Source organism: Chiloscyllium plagiosum, unplaced genomic scaffold, assembly GCF_037043375.1.
Source record: "Chiloscyllium plagiosum isolate Xiang-an unplaced genomic scaffold, Cpla_swu_hap1 HiC_scaffold_3, whole genome shotgun sequence".
Lineage (NCBI taxonomy): Eukaryota > Metazoa > Chordata > Chondrichthyes > Orectolobiformes > Hemiscylliidae > Chiloscyllium > Chiloscyllium plagiosum.
In genome coordinates, this window is record NW_028270141.1 from 57,484,054 (window position 1) to 57,504,596 (window position 20,543).

Below are 20,543 nucleotides of genomic sequence, written 5' to 3' on the forward strand. Positions count from 1 at the left end.
ACACAGACACACTATCACCACCTAAGTAGTTTGAAACCTCTCAAATAGCACGAGCAAATCTCCCCACTAGGATATTGGTCTGCTTACAATTCAGGTGCAAATTGTCGTTCTTTTACAGGTTATTGCTACACCAGAAGAAGGTCCAATGATCCAAAAATGCTCATTCCTGCTGCCTGCACCAAGTCCTCAAACACACATTCATCTGCTCCATCCTCCTAATTCTAGACTCATTAGCACTCGGCACTGGGAGTGATCCAGATATTAGTACCCTTGAAGACCTGTTTTTTAAACTCCTGACTAATTTGCTGTATTCTTTCTTCAGAACTTCATCCCTTTTTTCTACCCATGTCCTTGGTACCAACATGTACAATAACCTCCTGCTGGTCACTCTCCCCTTTGAGAATATTCTGCACCCTCCCTCTCCAAGACATCCTTGACACTGGCACCAGGGAGGCAACACACCATTCTGGTGTTTCTATTGGCCACAGAAACATTTATCTGTGCCCCTGACTAGAGAATGCCCTATTATAATTGATCTCTTGGACATACTGTAGAGCCGGTCTTGGTACCAGAAACCTGATTGTCAGTGAGATTCCCCTGAGAGTCCATCACCCTCAACATTTTCCAAAACAACAACATTTCAGATGGGGATATCCATAGGAGACTCCTGCACTGCCTGCCAACTTTCTTACCTTTCCTCAAGGTAAACCACATACCTGACTGTATTTGTGGTTTTTCTGCCATCCATCAAACCTGCTGTTTTCTGTAAATTCCTCATTGTCTCTAAATAGTAGTTAAAAGAAATCTAGAATATCAAATAACAAGGCAAAGAAAGATACAATTGAGCGTGAAAGAAAAGGCACAAAAAAGAATTCCACAGGTTCACAACTCTGAGTGAAGACATTCTTCCTTATCTCAGTCCTGAATGTCTTACTGCTTATTATTAGACTGTGACCCTTAGTTCGGAGTCTATAAACTGTAGAGCTGGAAAAAAGCATAGCAGGTCAAGCAGCATCAGAGGAGGAGGAGAGTCGACATTTTAGACAGGACCCTTCCTCAAGACTGATCCTCTGATGCTCTTTGATGGGCTATGTTTTTTCCAGCTCCATATTTTATCGATTCTGACTTTCCAGTATCTGCAGTCCTCGCTATCTCACAGATCCATAGTTCCTGACTTCCCAACATCAGGAACATTCTTCCCACATCTAATCTGTCCAGTCCTATCAGGACTTAAATGTTTCTATGCGATGCCCCTTCATTCTTCTAACTTCCACTGAGTACAAGCCCAGTCAATCCGATCTTTCTTCATATGTCAGTCCTGCCATCCCTGGTATCAGCTAGTGAATCTTCGCTGAACTCCCTCAGTGGGAAGAATATTCTTTCTCAGTCTTGGAGACCAAAACTGCACACAATACTCGAGGTATGGCCTCACTAAGGGTCTGTATAACTGCTGCAAAACATCCCTAGTCCTGTACTCAAATCATCTCGTTATGAAGGCCAGCATACCATTAACTTTCCTCACCACCTACTGTACTTGAATGCCAACCCTCAACAATTGATTCACCATGATACCAAGGTTTCATTGCACCTCACCTTTTCCCAAACTTTAATTATTTATACAAATAAATTGATGTATATTGTGAACAGCTGGGGTTCTAGCACTAAAGTTTGCAGCACCCCACTGGTCACTGCCTGCCACTTTGAAAAGGACCTGTTTATTCCAACTGTCTGCTTCCTGCCTATCAACTATTTCTCTATCCACGTCAATACATTACGTCTGATACCATGAACTTTATTTTTCTTTACTCATTTCTTGTGTAAAGGCCTTTTGAAAGTCCAGATACACAACATCTACTCATTCACCCTTGTTCACGTTCCTGGTCACATCCTCAAAAAACTCCAGATCTGTCAAGCATGATTTCCTTTTTCAAAGTTTGTGAGAAGATTTGTAGCTCGGGTGCTCGTTGTTGTGGTTCTGTTCGCCGAGCTGGGAATTTGTGTTGCAGCCGTTTCATCCCCTATCTAGGTGACATCCACAGTGCTTGGGAGCCTCCTGTGAAGCGCTTGTGTGATGTTTCCTCTGGCATTTATAATGGTTTGTCTCTGCTGCTTCCGATTGTCAGTTCCAGCTGTCCGTTGCAGCGGCCAGTATATTGGGTCCAGGTCAATGTGTTTGTTGATAGAATCTGTGGATGAGTGCCATGCCTCTAGGAATTCCCTGGCTGTTCTCTGTTTGGCTTGTCTTATAATAGTAGTGTTGTCCCAGTCGAACTCATGTTGCTTGTCATCTGCGTGTGTGGCTACTAAGGATAGCTGGTCGTGTCATTCCATGGCTAGTTGGTGTTCATGGATGGGGATTGTTAGCTGTCTTCCTGTTTGTCCTATGTAGTGTTTTGTGCAGTCCTTGCATGGGATTTTGTACACTACGTTGGTTTTGCTCATGCTGGGTATCGGGTCCTTTGTCCTGGTGAGATGTCTGAGAGTGGCTGTTGGTTTTGTGCTGTTATGAGTCCTAATGGTCATAGTAGTCTGGCTGTCAGTTCAGAAATGTTCTTGATGTATGGTAACTTGGCTAGTCCTTTGGGTTATGGCATGTCCTCATTCCATTGTCTTTCCCTTAGGCATCTGTTGATGAAATTGCGGGGGTATCAGTTTTTGGCGAATACATTGTAGAGGTGTTCTTCTTCCTCTTTTTGCAGTTCTGGTGTGTTGTAGCCCTTTTGAACAGTGTCTTGATGCAACATCTTGTGTGTGTTGGGGTGGTTGCTTCCATAGTTCAGGACTTGGTCTGTGTGTGTTGCTTTCCTGTATACCTTTGTGGTGAATTCTCCATTCGGTGTTCTCTATACCATCACGTCTAGGAATGTGAGTTGGTTGCCTTTTTTTTCCTCTCTAGTGAATCTGATTCCTGTGAGTGTGGCATTGATGATCCGGTGTGTGTTTTCTATTTCTGTGTTTTTAATGATTACAAAGGTGTCATCTACATATCTGACCCAGAGTTTGGGTTGAATTTGCGGTAAGACGGTTTGTTCTAATCTTTGCATTACCACTTCTGCTGTGAGTCCAGAGATGGGTGAGCCCATGGGTGTGCCGTTGATTTGTTCATATATTTGGTTGTTGAATGTGAATTGTGTTGACTGGCACAGGTCCAGTAGTTTGAGTATAATAGTAGTGAGTCTTTGTTGATAGGTTCCCTGTCTTGTTGTCTGTTCTGTATGTCCAGCAGGTTGGCTTGGTTTCCATGCCTAGGGTTTTGTCGATAGAGGTAAACAGTGCCGTTACATCGAATGAGACCATAGTTTCTTCCTTGTCTATATGTATATTTCTGATGATGTCCAAGAATTCCTGTGTTGACTGTATAGAGTGTCTGGATCTGCTGATCAGGTGTTTCAGTTTCTGTTGTAGTTCTTTAGCCAGTTTGTGTGATGGTGTCCCTGGTAGCGATATGATGGGTCTGAGTAGGATGTCTGGTTTGTGCACTTTAGGTAGTCCATTGGGGGTGGTGTTGCTTTCAGGTTTCATTCTCTGTAGGTTAAGCCTGGTTATCTGTCCGTTTTTTTTTCAGGTTCCTCAATATGTTGTTTATCCTATTGATGAGCTGTGGGGTTGGGTCAAACTCTCTTTTGGTAGGTGTTGGTATCTGCAAGTAGTTGTTGCACTTTCTGGAGGAAGAAGAACACCTCTACAATGTATTCGCCAAAAACAGATACCCCCGCAATTTCATCAACAGATGCCTAAGGGAAAGACAACAGAATGAGGACATGCCACAACCCAAAGGACTAGCCACGTTACCATACCTCAAGAACATTTATGAACTGACAGCCAGACTACTATGACCACTAGGACTCATAACAGCACACAAACCAACAGCTACTCTCAGACAACATCTCACCAGGACAAAGGACCCGATACCCAGCATGAGCAAAACCAGTGTAGTCTACAAAATCCCATGCAAGGACTGCACAAAACACTACATAGGACAAACAGGAAGACAGCTAACGATCCATATCCATGAACACAAACTAGCCACGAAACGACACGAAAACAGCTACCCTTAGTAGCCACACACGCAGATGACAAACAACATGAGTTCGACTGGGACAACACTACTATTATAGGACAAGCCAAACAGAGAACAGCCAGGGAATTCCTAGAGGCATGGCACTCATTCACAGATTCTATCAACAAACATCGACCTGGACCCAATATACCGGCCACTGCAGCGGACAGCTGGAACTGACAACTGGGAGCGGCAGAGACAAACCATTATAAATGCCAGAGGAAAAATCACAGGAGCGCTTCACAGGAGGCTCCCAAGCACTGAGGATGTCACCTAGACAGGGGACGAAACGTCTGCAACACAAATTCCCAGCTCGGTGAACAGAACCACAACAATGATTTCCTTTTGTTGAATCCATGTTGACTAGGACAAATTCTGTCACCACTTTCCAAATGCTGAGTTATTACATCTTTAATGATTATCTCCAGCATTTTCCTCACCACCGATGTCAGGCTAAATGGCCTGTAATTCCCTATCTTCTCTCTCCCTCCTTTTTTACAGAGTAGAGTTAGATTAGCTATGCTCAAGTCCATTGGAACTTTTCCGCAGTCAACAGAATGTTGGAAAATGGTCACTAGTGTGTCTGCTATTTCTAGGGCCACTTCCTTAAATACTCTGGGATGCACAGCATCAGGCCCTGGAGAGTTACTGAGTTTTAATCCCATCAATTCCCCCAAAACCATTTCCTGACTAATAAGGATTTCCTTCAGTTCCTCCTTCATGCTTGACCTTCTGTCCCCTAGGAGAAAATGAGGACTGCAGATGCTTGGAGATCAGAGTCGAGAGTGTGGTGCTGGAAAAGCATAGCAGGTCAGGCAGCATCTGAGGAGCAGGAGAATCGATGTTTTGGCCATAAACCTTTCATCAAGAATTATGTCCCCTATCATTTCCAGAAGGCTAGTTGTGCCCTCATCAGTGAAGACAGATCCAAGGTTTTCATTCAACTGGTCTACCATCTCTTTGTTGTCCATTATGAATTCACCTGATTCTAATTGCAAGGGACCTACATTAATCTTCATCAGTCTTTTTCTCATCACATATCAAAAGAAGCTTTAGCAGTCAGTTATTATATTTTCTGCATATTTTTCTCTTCTGAATTAAACCTATCCATGCCCCTCAATTTTGTAAACCTCTATAAGGTCACCCCTCAGCCTCCAACACTCCAGGGAGAATAGCCCCAGCCTGTTCAGCCTCTCCCTATAGCTCAAATCCTTCAACCCTGGCAACATCCTTGTAAATCTTTTCTGAACCCTTTCAAGTTTCACAACATCTTTCCAATAGAAAGGAGACCAGAATTGCACACAATATTCCAAAAGTGGCCTAACCAATGTCCTGTACAACCCCAACATGACCTCCCAACTCCTGTACTCAATACTCTGACCAATAAAGGAAAGCATACCAAACGCCTTCTTCACTATCCTATCTACCTGCGACGCCACTTTCAAGGAGCTATGAACCTGCACTCCAAGGTCTCTTTGTTCAGCAACACTCCCTAGGACCTTACCATTAAGTGTATAAGTCCCGCTAAGATTTGCTTTCCCAAATGCAGCACCTCGCATTTATCTGAATTAAACTCCATCTGCCACTTCTCAGCCCATTGGCCCTCTGGTCCAGATCCTGTTGTAATCTGAGGTAACTCTCTTCGCTGTCCACTACACCTCCAATTTTGGTGTCATCTGCAAACTTACTAACTGTACCTCTTATGCTCGCATTCAAATCATTTATGTAAATGACAAAAAGTAGAGGGCCCAGCACCGATCCTTGTGGCACTCCATTGGTCACAGGTCTCGAGTCTGAAAAACAACCCTCCTCCACCACCACCTTCTGTCTTCTACCTTTGAGCCAGTTCTGTATACAAATGGCTAATTCTCCCTATATCCCATGAGACCTAACCTTGCTAATCAGTCTCACATGGGGAACCTTGTCAAACGCCTTACTGAAGTCCATATAGATCACATCTACTGCTATGCCCTCATCAATCTTCTTTGTTACTTCTTCAAAAAATTCTATCAAGTTTGAGAGACATGATTTCCCACGCACAAAGCCATGTTGACTATCCCTAATCAGTCCTTGCCTTTCCAAATACATGTACATCCCCTCAGGATTCCCTCCAACAACTTGCCCACCACTGGGGTCAGGCTCACCGGTCTATAGTTCCCTGGCTTGTCTTTACTGCCCTTCTTAAACAGTGGCACCACGTTTGCCAACCTCCAGTCTTCTGGCACCTCACCTGTGACTATCGATGATACAAATATCTCAGCAAGAGGCCCAGCAATCACTTCTCTAGTTTCCCACAGAATTCTCGGATACACCTGATCAGGTCATGGGGATTTATCCACCTTTAACCGTTTCAATACATCCAGCACTTCCTCCGCTATAATGTGGACATTTTGCAAAAACGTCATCATCTATTTCCTTACAGTCTATATCTTCCATATCCTTTTCCACAGTAAATACTGATGCCAAATACTCCTTTAGTATCTCCCCCATTTTCTGTGGCTCCACACAAAGGCCACCTTGCTGATCTTTGAGGGGCTCTATTCTCTCCCTAGTTACCCTCTTGTCTTTAATATATTTGTAAAAGCCCTTTGGATTCTCCCTAATTCTATTTGCCAAAGCTATCTCATGTCCCCTTTTTGCCCTCCTGATTTCCCTCTTCAGTATACTCCAACTTCCTTTATACTCTTCCAAGGATTCACTCGATCTATAATGTCTACACCTGACATATGCTTCCTTCTTTTTCTTAACCAAACCCTCAATTTCTTTAGTCATCCAACATTCCCTACACCTACCAGCCTTTCCTTTCACCCTGACAGGAATATACTTTATCTGGATTCTGGTTACCTTATTTCTGAAGGCTTCCCATTTTCCACCATCCCTTTCCCTGCGAACATCTACCTCCAATCAGTTTTTAAAAGTTCTTGCCTAATACCGTCAAAATTGGCCTTTCTCTAATTTAGAACTTCAACTTTTAGATTTGGTCTATCCTTTTCCATCACTGTTTTAAATCTAATACAATTATGGTCGCTGGCCCCAAAGTGCTCCCCCACTGACACCTCAGTCTCCTGCCCTGCCTTATTTCCCTAGAGTAGGTTAGATTAGATTAAATTAGATTACATTACAGTGTGGAAACAGGCCCTTCGGCCCAACAAGTCCACACCGACCCGCCGAAGCGAACCCACCCATACCCCTACATTTACCCCTTACCTAACACTACGGGCAATTTAGCATGGCCAATTCACCTGACCCTGCACATCTTTGGACTGTGGGAGGAAACCGGAGCACCCGGAGGAAACCCACGCAGACACGGGGAGAACGTGCAAACTCCACACAGTCAGTCGCCTGAGGCAGGAATTGAACCCGGGTCTCAGGCGCTGTGAGGCAGCAGTGCTAACCACTGTGCCACCGTGCCGCCCACAAAGGTTTTGCACCTTCTCTAGTAGGTACATCCACATACTGACTCAGAAAATTGCCTTGTACGCACTTAAGAAATTCCTCTCCATCTAAACCTTTAACACTATGGCAGTCCCAAACGATGTTTGGAAAGTTAAAATCCCCTACCATAATTACCCTAATATTCTTACAAATAGCTGAGATCTCCTTACAAGTTTGTTTCTCAATTTCCCTCTGACTATTAGGGGTCTATAATACAATCCCAATAAGGTGATCATCCCTTTCTTAGTTTTCAGTTCCACCCAAATAATTTCCCTGGATATATTTCTAGGAGTATCCTCCCTCTGTACAGCTGTAATGCTATCCCTTATCAAAAATGCCACTCCCCCTCCTCTCTTGCCTCCCTTTCTATCCTTCCTGTAGCATTTGTATCCTGGAACATTAAGCTGCCAGTCCTGCCCATCCCTGAGCCATGTTTCTGTAATTGCTACTATATCCCAGTCCCATGTTTCTAACCATGCCCTGAGTATCTGCCTTCCCTGTTAGGCCTCTTGCATTGAAATAAATGCAGTTTAAATTTATTAGTCTTACCTTGTCCCTGCCTGCCCTGAGTATTTGACTCACTTCTGATCTCAACTGTACCAATCTCAGATTTACCTTTTTCCTCACTATCTCCCTGGGTTCCCCCCCTCCCTCTACTAGTTTAAATCCTCCCAAGCAGTTCTAGCAAATTTCCCTGCCAGTATATTAGTCCCCTTCAAATTTAGGTGCACTCCGTCCTTCTTGTACAGGTCATGTCTAACCCAAAAGAGACTCCAAAGATCCAAAAATGTAAATCCTTTTCCCATACACCAACTCCTCAGCCATGCATTCATCTGCTCTCTCCTCCTACTTCTGCCCTCACTAGCTCGTAGCACTGGGAGTAATCCAGATATTACTACCCTTGAGAACCTCCTTTTTAAATTTCTGCCTAACTCTCTGTAATCTCCCTTCAGAATCTCAACCTTTTCCCTTCCTATGTCATTGGTTCCAATGTGGACAATGACCTCCTGCTGGCCCCTCTCCCCGTGAGAACATTCTGCACCCTCTCTGAGACATCCTTGATCCTGGCACCAGGGAAACAACACACCATTCTGCTTTTTCTCTGCTGGCCACAGAAGTGTCTGTCTGTACCTCTGACTACAGAATTCCCTAACACAATTGATCTCTTGGAAGCCGACATACCCCTTGTTGCATTAGAACCAGTCTCAATACCAGAAACTTGGCTGTTCGTGCCACATTCCCCTGAGAATCTGTCATCCCCTACATTTTCCAAAACAGCATACCTGTTTGAAATGGGTATATCCACAAAAGACTCCTGCACTAGGTGCCTACCTCTCTTACCCTTCCTGGAGTTAACCCGTCTATGTGACTGTATCTGAAACTTCCCCCCCTTCCTATAATTGCCATCCATCACATAATGTTGCTGTTGCAAATTCCTCATCGCTTCTATCGGTCTCTCCAATGGATCCACTCAATCTGATAAGATTCGCATCGAACAGCATTTATGGCAGATATAATCTGCAGTAACCCTTAAACTCTCTTTAAACTCACATCTGACAAGAAGTACATATTCCTGCAAAGGCCATTTTTGCTCCTTCACAATCTACAGACCCGGAAAATAACACCGTCTTATTCCTCTACAAAACACTGCACCAGGTTAAATTAATAGCTATGGCTTATATTTTAAGTTTAATCAAGAGAAATATCTCCAAAAACATAATCAAGAAAGAACCCACTGTACTCACTAATACAATCTTTCTCTTGGACAGACTTAAAACGACAATTAACTTACCTGATTCTGTGAACTTCGCCCAAACCGGTTCCTCCAAGATTAGTTGTGAAATTCACTATTTGTTAACTTTCCTAGATGTCCAGCGACACATGAATTTAAAAACAGCAAAGGCAGTAACTGTGCAGGTTCTCTCTCTCTCTCTCTCCTGCACTGTCCTCACCATATGCTGCTGTTGTTTTAACTTTTTTTTCCAAAGTTCCAAAACAATGCAACAGCATATAAAACAGTAATTGCTGCTCCTGGAATTCGAGGAAATCACCTCCAGTATGTAAAATACCTAAAAAAAAAAGCAGCTCTTACAGCCAGAAATTTTTCCCATCCTCCATCTTGGATTACCCAGAATCATTTTCTATTTATATTGCCATGATGGTCAATAAAAACTACAAATCAGAGCTTGAAAATAATATATTTTGAAACTTCCAAAGAAAAAGCAGATGTGATATGCATTATCATTGATTTGTAAGTTAGAATTTTAACTTCCATTTGTTTTTTTATATAGCTTATTAAGTCTGAGTTCTATTTCCTTTGGCAGCCTTTGGTGTGAAAGGTAGAGATGACCAGAATTTTTAATTCATTTTGCCTTATGAACAGAAACTAAAAATATTTCTGAGTTCAAACAGCTGTAGCATCACACTGCTCTGCAAATGATTCCTCTATTTTTTATTGCCAATGATACAAGCAGTTATTTCCATGTATGTTTAAGGATTTCAATTCTATGTGAACAGCCCCCCCCAGAATTTCTCTAGTTTTGTTTGCAGCTAAGCCAAATGGCAGCACTGTCTGAATTGCATGTTGTGTTTTCTGTGCTCTGTTGAGTTCTCTTATACAGTTTAGGGTTTGAAAGTAAACTCTAACTGAGGCAATCATTCAGCTCAAATTGTTTGAGTGGGTGAATTAGAGTTTCAGAATGATTGAGAACCTGCTTCATTTCCACAAAAGTAATAGCTTTGAATTCAAACTATTCTGAATTGTTAATGACATATTAAGCACATCCGATTTAATGAATGGCATTAGTAGCTAACTAAAAGCAAGTGAGGACTGCAGATGCTGGAGATCAGAGTCAAAAGGTGTAGTGCTGGAAAATCACAGCCAGTCAGGCAACATTGGAGGAGCAGGGAATCAGCGTTCAAAGTTTGTGAGAAGATTTGTAGCTTGGGTGCTCGTTGTTGTGGTTCTGTTCGCCGAGCTGGGAATTTGTGTTGCAGACGTTTCGTCCCCTGTCTAGGTGACATCCTCAGTGCTTGGGAGCCTCCTGTGAAGCGCTTCTGTGTGATCTTTCCTCCGGCATTTGTAGTGGTTTGAATCTGCCGCTTCCGGTTGTCAGTTCCAGCTGTCTGCTGTAGTGGTCGGTATATTGGGTCCAGGTCGATGTGCTTATTGATTGAATCTGTAGATGAGTGCCATGCCACTAGGAATTCCCTGGCTGTTCTCTGTTTGGCTTGTCCTATAATAGTAATGTTGTCCTAGTCGAATTCATGTTGCCTGTCATCTGCGTGTGTGGCTACTAAGGATAGCTGGTCATGTCGTTTCGTGGCTAGTTGGTGTTCATGGATGCAGATCGTTAGCTGTCTTCCTGTTTGTCCTATGTAGTGTTTTGTGCAGTCCTTGCATGGGATTTTGTACACTACATTGGTTTTGCTCATGCTAGGTATTGGGTCCTTCGTTCTGGTGAGTTGTTGTCTGAGAGTGGCTGAGTGTAGCCACACACGTGGATGACAAGCAACATGAATTTGACTGGGACAACACTACTATTATAGGACAAACCAAACAGAGAACAGCCAGGGAATTCCTAGAGGCATGGCACTCATCTACAGATTCAATCAATAAGCACATCGACCTAGACCCAATATACCGACCACTGCAGCGGACAGCTGGAACTGACAACCGGAAGCGGCAGATTCAAACCACTACAAATGCCGGAGGAAAGATCACAGAAGCGCTTTACAGGAGGCTCCCAAGCACTGAGGATGTCATCTAGACAGGGGACAAAAACGTCTGCATTACAAATTCCCAGCTCGGCGAACAGAACCACAACAGGGAATCAACGTTTCAAGCATAAGCTCTTCATCAGGAATCGAAACTTTAATAGCTGACGGTCTAACACTGCATTTTCCCTGAAATTGTACTTCTTTTGAATCAATAGCACAATGAGTATCTAGTGAAAATAAGAATTGCAGTTTGCTTTTGGAGATGCTATGTTATTGCTCGTGGATTCTTTAAAAATTCAATTTTAGCATGTTCTGATAGCTGAATACCGATGCTAGTTGCCTTGTTTTACAGCAAAAGGAGTAAAACCTGTGCTCACACCTCTGTCCAACGTTCCAAAGGATCTTTTCACACCAACCAGAGATTTTCCTGCACATCTACCCACCTCATCTACTGTGTCCATTGCTCTCGATGTGGTCTCCTCTACATCAGAGAGACAGGATGTCAACTTGCTGAGCATTTCAGAGAACATCTCCGGGACACATGCACCAAACAAACCCACCACCCTGTGGCCGACCACTTCAACTCCTCCTTCCACTCCGCCAAGGACATTCAAGTGCAGGGCTGCCTCGACCACCAGATCCAAGCCACCTGAGGAAGAACGCCTCATCTTCCGTGGGACCCTTCAACCACAGGGTATCAACATTAACTTCACTCATTTACAAATCTCCCCTCCCCCACCTCATCCAAGATCCAACCCTCCTGGGCAGCACGGTGGCTCAGTGGTTAGCACTGCTGCCTCACAGCACCAGGGTCCTGGGTTCGATTCCTGCCTGTCTATGTGGTGTTTACACATTCTCCCTGTGTCTACGTGGGTTTTCTCCGGGTGCTCCGCTTTCCTCCCACAATCCCAAGATGTGCAGGTCAGGTGAATTGGCCATGCTAAATTGCCCACAGTGTTAGATGTGTTAGTCAGGGGTAAATATAGGGTAGGGGAATGGGTTTGGGTGGGTTTCTCTTTGGAGAGACGGTGTGGACTTGTTGGGCTGAAGGGCCTGTTTCTACACTGTAGACAATCTAATCTAAAAAAAAATTGGCACCGCCCTCTTGACCTGTCCTACCTGTCCATCTTCCTTCCCATCTATTTGCTCCATCCTTCCCACCGACATATCACAATTACCCCCTACCTGCATCCACTTATCACCTTCCCAGCTACCTTCGCCTCAGCCCCACCCCCACCCTCACCCTCTGATTTATCTCTTAGCCCCCTTCCTCCTCTACATTCCTGATGAAGGGCTTATATCTGAAACATGGACTCTCCTGCTCCTCAGATGCTGCTTTTCCAGTGCCACACGTTTTGACTCTACTTAAAACTCTAATCTCATTCTAATCCCTATGCACACCTACAAACAAACAAGAAACATTAGTTTTATGGGTGTGAGGGGAACAAATGCTGGGAACTGCTATTCAATATCTCTAGTCCATAGAATTTGCTTTCTTCAGACTTCTGAAAGTGAGACATTATCTGCCCTTCCAGCAAGCTGAAGGCTTCGCATTCTATTACTCACACCCATAAGCTGTTCAGCTATTCAGAAACCAATCATAGAGTTATCATCAAACTGATGACTTTTGGCATACAAGGTCAAAATTGCGCAAAACTTCAGCTACTTGTTGCTGGCCAATATTCACTTTGCATACACCCACTAGTGCTAGATCATGTACAAATAGCTTCCCCCACTGCTTGAAGAAAACTGCAGTGCAAGCACCACATGATGAACTTCATCAAACTCTGTTTTAGAAGTACAGCAATTCCTTCTACAATGTTTGCTTTTAAAATAGAGCTATTTTCCCATGCCAGTCCACAATGAAAAATACAGAAAATAGTCTTTACATAGTGCTATCACTGTGTAAACACTATTTCAGTGTAAATCATCCTTAGCTGGTGTTCACCTGGCAGATTCAGGTTAATAATGGTGTTCCTGTAAGATATGCAGAGACTACAGTGCTAAGGTATACTATAAACTTCACAGTGCTTTCTAGTCAGTCAACGAGGGTTCTTGTCAGCCAAAGAGAGCTCTGATCAGTCAAGGAAAGCTCTAGTTATTCCAAAGAAGGCTCTGGGTCAGTCATGGAGAGCTTTGATCAAACAGGGATTGCTCTGTTTATTTCAAGGAAGGCAGTGGGCCTGTCAGGGATGGCACTGGGCCAGTCAGGGAAAGTATTTCATTGGTCAAGGAGAGCTGAGTCAGTTGTGAAAATATTTAGGCCAATGACGGAGAGGTTTAGGCAAAGGAGAGCCCTGGTTCATTCAGGAAGAGGGTTAATTCACTTAGTCAGAGCTCTCAAAAATGTCCAGAATTTCGAATACCAGTTCAATTTTCAGTGTTGTCAATGTTATCACTGAATCACTGAAACAGTGGATCACTGAATTACAGTCAACTGCAAGTGAATCACTGAATCACCGTGTACTGCAAGGAATCAATGAATTTCTGTGAACCACAATGATTCACCGAATTACAGAATTGCAATGAATTTCAGTGAATCGCTGAATCATACTGAAATAGGACATTGAAACATTAATGTGAGTGAAAACCTTTTTTTAGACATTTGCAGTTATAATACAACCAATATGAGATTGTGGACTTTAATGCTTAACAAAATATAATATTGTGTTTACATATGAGGTGCAATATAAGCTCTAAAACAGAAGTTTGTAGGATCAAATTCCATTTCAAAATTTGACATATAGTCCAAATGAATAATAGTGACATATTTGTGGACATACCAAGCTGTTAGATGTAGATTGATGTCTGTCATAGCTTGTGTCATGGAATTCTAGACCAATGCATTTGATTTATGGTGCTCTAACAAAGCTAATTGTGGTGTTGCTTACTGCTGGTGTGAGTTTATTTTATGTTGTAACAGTAGAGTATTTCTGTGTAACATCAGTGAGTCACTGAATTGCATTGAACTGTAGTGAATTGTCGAATTGCTGTGAACTGCAGTGAATCATTGAATCATGGTGAATCACTGAATCACAGTGAAGTGCAGTGAATCATTGAATTGCAGTAGCTGAAAATGTCACAACAAATTGCAGTAAATCACAGAATCATAATGGATCACTGAATCACAGTGAAAAGCAATGGATCAATGAATCAGGAGACGTACTGAATCTCTGTGAACTGTACTGGATCACAGTGAAATCAGTGATTCATTGAATTTCAGTAGCTGAAAATGTCAATTTCCATTTTTATTGCAAGACAGCATCCTGGAATGTTTCTTTGTCGGGGAAGTAACTGAACAACATCTAAATTTAGATTTCTATAATACTTTCAACAAAGTATCAGAGATTGTAAAACAAAAAAAAACTTAGGTTAAGTGTCCAAAAGGTATTCAAAGAGCTAGGTTTTAAGAAAGTTCTTAATGGCAGAGAGTGAGATGGAAAGATTTTTATGGAGGGGACGCCAGAGTTTGGATGCAGGCAGCTAAAGACACAGCCATCAATGATAAAATGATTATCATTAGAGATGCACAAGAGGCCAGATTTAGAGTGTGATTGCATGGCTGGAGGAGGTCACAGAGATAGGGAGGACCAAGCCCATGGAGAGACTTGTTAACAAAAATGAGAATGGTAAAGTCAAGAGGTTGACTGTGAAGATTGAATGTGAAGAATACTGCCATATGAAACAAATTGGTACACAAGCATCAGTTGGCAGCATTGGCTCAGTAGTTAGCACTGCTGCCTCACAGCACCAGGGACCCGGGTTTGATTCCAGCCTTGGGCGACGGTCTGTGGAGAGTTTACACATTGTTCCCGTGTCTGCATGGCTTTTCTCTGGGTGCTCTGGCTTCCTCCCACAATCCAAAAGATGTGCAGGTTAGGTGAAGTGCCCATAGTTTCAGGGATATGTAGGTTAGGTGCGTTAGTGCAGGGTGAATATACAGTAATAGGGCAGGGAAATAGGTTTGGGTGGGATACCCTTCAGAGATTCAGTGTGGACTTGTTGGGCCAAAGGGCCTGTTTCCACACCTTAGGGATTCTATGAAGCTGAATATTCAAGGCCTGATATTCCCAGTCTCTGCTCCACCATCAGGAGTACATTGAAATGAGACATTGACTACTAAACACATTGATCCTCTTTCAAACTGCTTGGATGAGGATATAGTCATCGGACTGTGAGATGTCTGCATGGAAATGAAAAGCCCACTTGTTTCTCCAATGAAAGGGAACCTGAGGTTTTCAGCAATCCCAAGCTATGGGATGGCAGAGTTAAACGTACCAAGCCATTGACACGGGCGGCATGGTGGCTCAATGGTTAGCACTGCTGCCTCACAGCGCCAGAGACCCGGGTTCGATTCCAGCCTCGGGCGACTGTCTGTGTGGAGTTTGCACATTCTCCCCATGTCTGCATGGGTTTCCTCCAGGTGCTCCAGTTTCCTCCCACAATCCAAAGATGAGGTGAATTAGTCACCTAATTCCCATAGAGTTAGGTGCATTAGTTAGGGAAAATGGGTCTGTGTGGGTTACTCTTCGAAGGGTCGGTGTGGACTAGTTGGGCCAAAGGGTCTATTTCTACACTGTAGGGAAGCTAAAGTTCTGCCTCATCCCCGTCTTAAATGACACAGCACAGATGGAGATCATTTTGCCCATCATGCTTGCTCCAGCTGCCCTATAATTGCTACCCTTCTCATTTGCCATGTTTCTGTAATGTGGTTTCTGTGCAATGTTTATCCAGTTGATATTTGAAGGTTGCACTGAAATCTGCTTCAGTCAGCCATCGTTTAGTGCATCCCCTGTCAGAGCAACATACTGAATAAGATCTCTTTTCCTCATCTACCCATTGATTCTTTGTCAATGTCCTTAAATCTTTGTCCTGTAGTTAGTAACTATTCTGCTGTTGAAGGTAGTTATGCCTTTAAACTTCTCTGCTTCTCAAATCTGTTCACATTACTGCTGTGCTTTCTGAAACTAGAGGGAAGTTAGTGACATACTTGTGGAAGATCGAGCTTTCTGCTGGTCTGTGGTGTGTTCCTATTTATTAAAAAAGCTTGCCAGTCAAACATGAAGTGCATTTAAGTATGATTCTACTTTCAAGATAGTCAGAAAATAAGAGGCCTACCTGGCAGTATCAGTACTATCCTCTTGTGTATCTCTCTCAGTGTGTTGGCTGGCAGACTCCATATTACGTGCTTATTCAATTCTCTGCTCAGCATGACCTTGAACAGTGTCCTTCATAATTCAGAGCAGAGAAGTACAACTGAGCCTGTAACCACAGCTATGTCTCACAGAGTGACAAGTGACACTGGACACCAACACAAATGTAGACTGAAGAGTGAATACAATGTTTCTTCCTTAATGAAGGAAATATCGCTAGCCCCTTGTAACTATCAAAGTGTGCCAATCCTAGGATGTTCCAGGGCAGATAGCTCTGGGCGGCACGGTGGCACAGTGGTTAGCACTGCTGCCTCACAGCGCCAGAGACCCGGGTTGAATTCCCACCTCAGGCGACTGACTGTGTGGAGTTTGCACGTTCTGCGTGGGTTTCCTCCGGATGCTCCAGTTTCCTCCCACAGTCCAAAGATGTGCAAGTCAGGTGAATTGGCCATGCTAAATTGCTCATAGTGTTAGGTAAGGGGTAAATGTAGGGGTATGGGTGGGTTGCGCTTCGGCGGGGCAGTGTGGACTTGTTGGGCCGAAGGGCCTGTTTCCACACTGTAAATAATCTAATCTCTCTGGCTAAGTTAATCTCAACAATTAAGAATGATGCTGACATGATCACATGAGTAAAATAACAGACTGGATTGCTGTGCAGAGAGCTAGTATTGGACATAATGAGCCAAATGGCCATCTGCTGTCCCATAGACGCAAGAGAGGACTGCAGATGCTGGAGGTCAGAGTTAAGATTAGAGTGGTGCTGGAAAAGCACAGCAGGTCTGGCAGCATCCATTGAGCAAGAAAGTCGACGTCTTGGCAGGTTCCTGATGAAGGGCTCCTGCCCGAAATGTCGATTTTCCTGCTCCTCGGATGCTGCATCTGCTGTACCACAATGATTCTATGACTTTAAAGTTCTGTACTGCTTGCAAGAGACACCCGTATCAAGTGAAAGTTCTGGTTCAAGCTTAGAACATAGAACAATACAGCGCAGAACAGGCCCTTCGGCCCTCGATGTTGCACCGACCTGTGGACTATTCTCAGCTTGTCCCCTTACACTATCCCAAAATCATCCATGAGTTTATCTAAGGATTGTTTAAATCTCCCTAATGTGGTTAAGTTGACTACCTTAGCAGGTAGGGCATTCCACGCCCTAACCACTCTCTGCCTTTGGCATCAGTCTTAAATCTATCACCCCTCAATTTGTAGTTATGCCTTCTCGTACAAGCTAACGTCATCATCCTAGGAAAAAGACTTTCACTGTCTACCTTATCTAATCCTCTGATCATCTTATCTGTCTCTATAAAATCTCCCCTTAGCCTTCTTCTTTCCAATAAGAAAAGTCCCAAGACTCTCAGCCTTTCCTCATAAGACCTTCCCTCAAGACCAGGCAACTTCCTGGTAAATGTCCTCTGCACCTTTTCCAATGCTTCCACATCCTTTCTGTAATGGGGTGACCAGAACTGTACACAATATTCCAAGTGTGGCCACACCAGCGTTTCATATAGTTGCAGCATGATATTGCAGTTCCAGAACTCAAGCCCTCTACCAATGAAACCTAACATACCGTATGTCTTCTTAACAGCACTATCCACCTGGGTGGCAACTTTCAGGGATCTATGCACATGGACTCCAAGATCCCTCTGCACATCCACACTACCAAGAATCTTTCCATTGACCAAGTTCTCTGCCATCCTGTTTATCTTCCCAAAGTGCATCACCTCACATTTAGCTGCATTGAACTCCATTTGTCACCTCTCAACCCAATTCTGCAGTTCATCCAAATCCCCCTGCAACTTGTAACATTCTTCCAAACTGTCCACTACTCCACCGACTTTAGTGTCGTCTGCAAATTTACTAATCCATCCACCTATGCCTGCGTCTAAGTCATTTATAAAAATGACAAACAGCAGTGATACCAAAACAGACCCTTGTGGTACACCACTAGTAACCAGACTCCAAGCTGAATATTTTCCATCAACCACCACTCGCTGCCTTCTTCCAGAAAGCCAGTTTCTAATCCAAACTGCTAAATCACCCTCAATTCCATGCCTCCACATTTTCTCCATCAGCCTACCATGTGGAACCTTATCAAAGGCTTTTCTGAAGTCCAAGTATACTACGTCAACTGCCCTACCCTCATCTACATGCTTGGTCACCTTCTCAAAAAACTGAATAAGGTTTGTGAGACACGACCTGCCCTTGATGAAACCATGTTGACTATCTGAAATCAAATTGTTGCTTGCTAGATGATTATAAATCTTGTCACTTATAATCCTTTCCAAAACCTTTCCTACAACAGATGTAAGGCTCACTGGTCTATAGTTACCTGGGTCATCCGTGCTGCCCTTCTTGAACAAGGGCACAACATTTGCAATCCTCCAGTCCTCAGGTACTAAACCCGTCGATAATGACGACTCAAATATCTCCTTCCTAGCTTTCCAGAGAATCCTTGAGTAAATCCCATCTGTCCCAGGGGACTTGTCTACTTTCACTCCTTCTAGAATTGATGGCACCTGTGCGTAACTAACCTCAATCCTTTCCAGTCATCTCGTACCTCATTTTTCTCCTCTACAATATTCTCCTTTTCCTGAGTGAACACCGATGAGAAATGTTCATTTAGCACCTCTCCAATCTCTACAGGGTCCACACTCAACTTCCCACTTCTGTCTTTAACTGGCCCTATTCCTATCCTAACCATCCTTTTATTCATCACATACCTATAGAATGCTTTAGGGTTCTTCTTTATTCTATTTGCTAAAGACTGCTCGTGTCCTCTTTTTGCTCTTCTTAACTCTCTCTTCAAATCCTTCCTAGCTGATCTGTAACTCTCCATCACCTCATCTGTACCATCTTACCTCATCAGCACATAAGCCTCTTTCATCTTCTTAACAAGAGTTGCAATTTCTGTCATAAACCATAGTTCCCTTACCTTATCACTTCCTTCCTGCCTGACAGGGACGTACCTATCACGAACACGCAATATCTGTTCCTTAAACCAGCTCCACATTTTGATTGTCTGCATCCCCTGCACTTTGCTACCCCATTCTATGCATCCTAATTCTTGCCTAATTGCATTATAATTGCCCTTGCCCCATCGATAACTGTTGACCTGTAGCATGTACCGATCCCTTTCCATCGCTAAACTGAATTATGGTCACTCTCTCCAAAGTTCTCACCTACAACTAAATCAAACACCTGGCCTGGTTCATTACCAAGCATGAGATCCAGTGTGGCCTCCCCTCTTGTCAGCCCTTTGACATACTGTGTCAGGAAACCCTCCTGTACACATTGGACACAAACTGATCCATCCGACGTACTAGAGCTATAACATTTCCAATCAATGTTGGGGAAGTTACAGTCTCCTATAATGACCATCCTGTTCCTTTCACTCCTACCCAGGAAAATGTTGCTAATCTTAATGTTGCTAAGCTTGCACAGCTTTCATTTTTACTTTCCACAGCAATCCAGAATTTAGCTCACCTAGAAATGGGTTTTAATAACAGAATAGCAGAAGATTTTATTATCCATGTTTGAACTTATGCCTGGAAACCTGTGGGGTCCAGGATCAACATCAAGGAATTGTAGGGCCAATCTGTTCTGACTCTATATCCACATGTCACAAGCTCTGGTGAATATGCCCTGCTGGTGGGATAGGATATTCTTAAGGAGAGTGACCGGGGAGTCTGGGACATTGGTTGCAAGCTATGATCTGGTGAGATTATGTTCAATGATGTCAGGCTGTTGTGTGCCACCTCTCTGAGTTTTGGCACAGCTTTGCAGTTGTTAGGGGGCACTTTGCAACATCAACTGTGTAGGATATGCCATTGTCATGCCTGTTGTTGAGATCAATGCTGCGTGATCCATCTCCCTTTTTTTATTACTTAGCTATTTAGTAGTGTCTGATTTGACTGAGTAGCTTACTGCACCATTTCAGAGGGCAATAACAATTTCTGGATTGGTTCTTGAGCTGTTTCCAAATTGGTGTAAGGGATAAGCAGATTATGGAGGTGGATGTGTGGTTGATGGATTGGTATAGGAATGAGATGTTTACTGTAATATTATGGTGGGTGTCACCAAAACCAGGCAGAGACAAGTTGAAAGGATAAATAAAGTGGTCATAAGAACTTTGTTCTAGTGAATGATAGAGAGATCACAAGTGGAAAAGGCAGTCAAAT

The 20,543-nt window shown here is 43.4% G+C and overlaps 1 protein-coding gene across 21 annotated transcripts in view; it reads left to right on the forward strand.

Moving 5' to 3' along the window:
• Positions 1-20,543, forward strand: part of rims1a (regulating synaptic membrane exocytosis 1a) — an 857,383-nt gene that overhangs the window by 502,638 nt on the left and 334,202 nt on the right. Inside the window, exon 1 of one of the 21 annotated variants that reach the window (XM_087979696.1) lies at positions 11,789-11,909. The exons of the other annotated variants lie outside the window; for them this stretch is intronic. The gene's annotated coding sequence lies outside the window, so the exon portion shown is untranslated. Of the gene's footprint in view, positions 1-11,788; positions 11,910-20,543 lie in introns of those variants that run through there. 21 annotated transcript variants of the gene reach the window in all.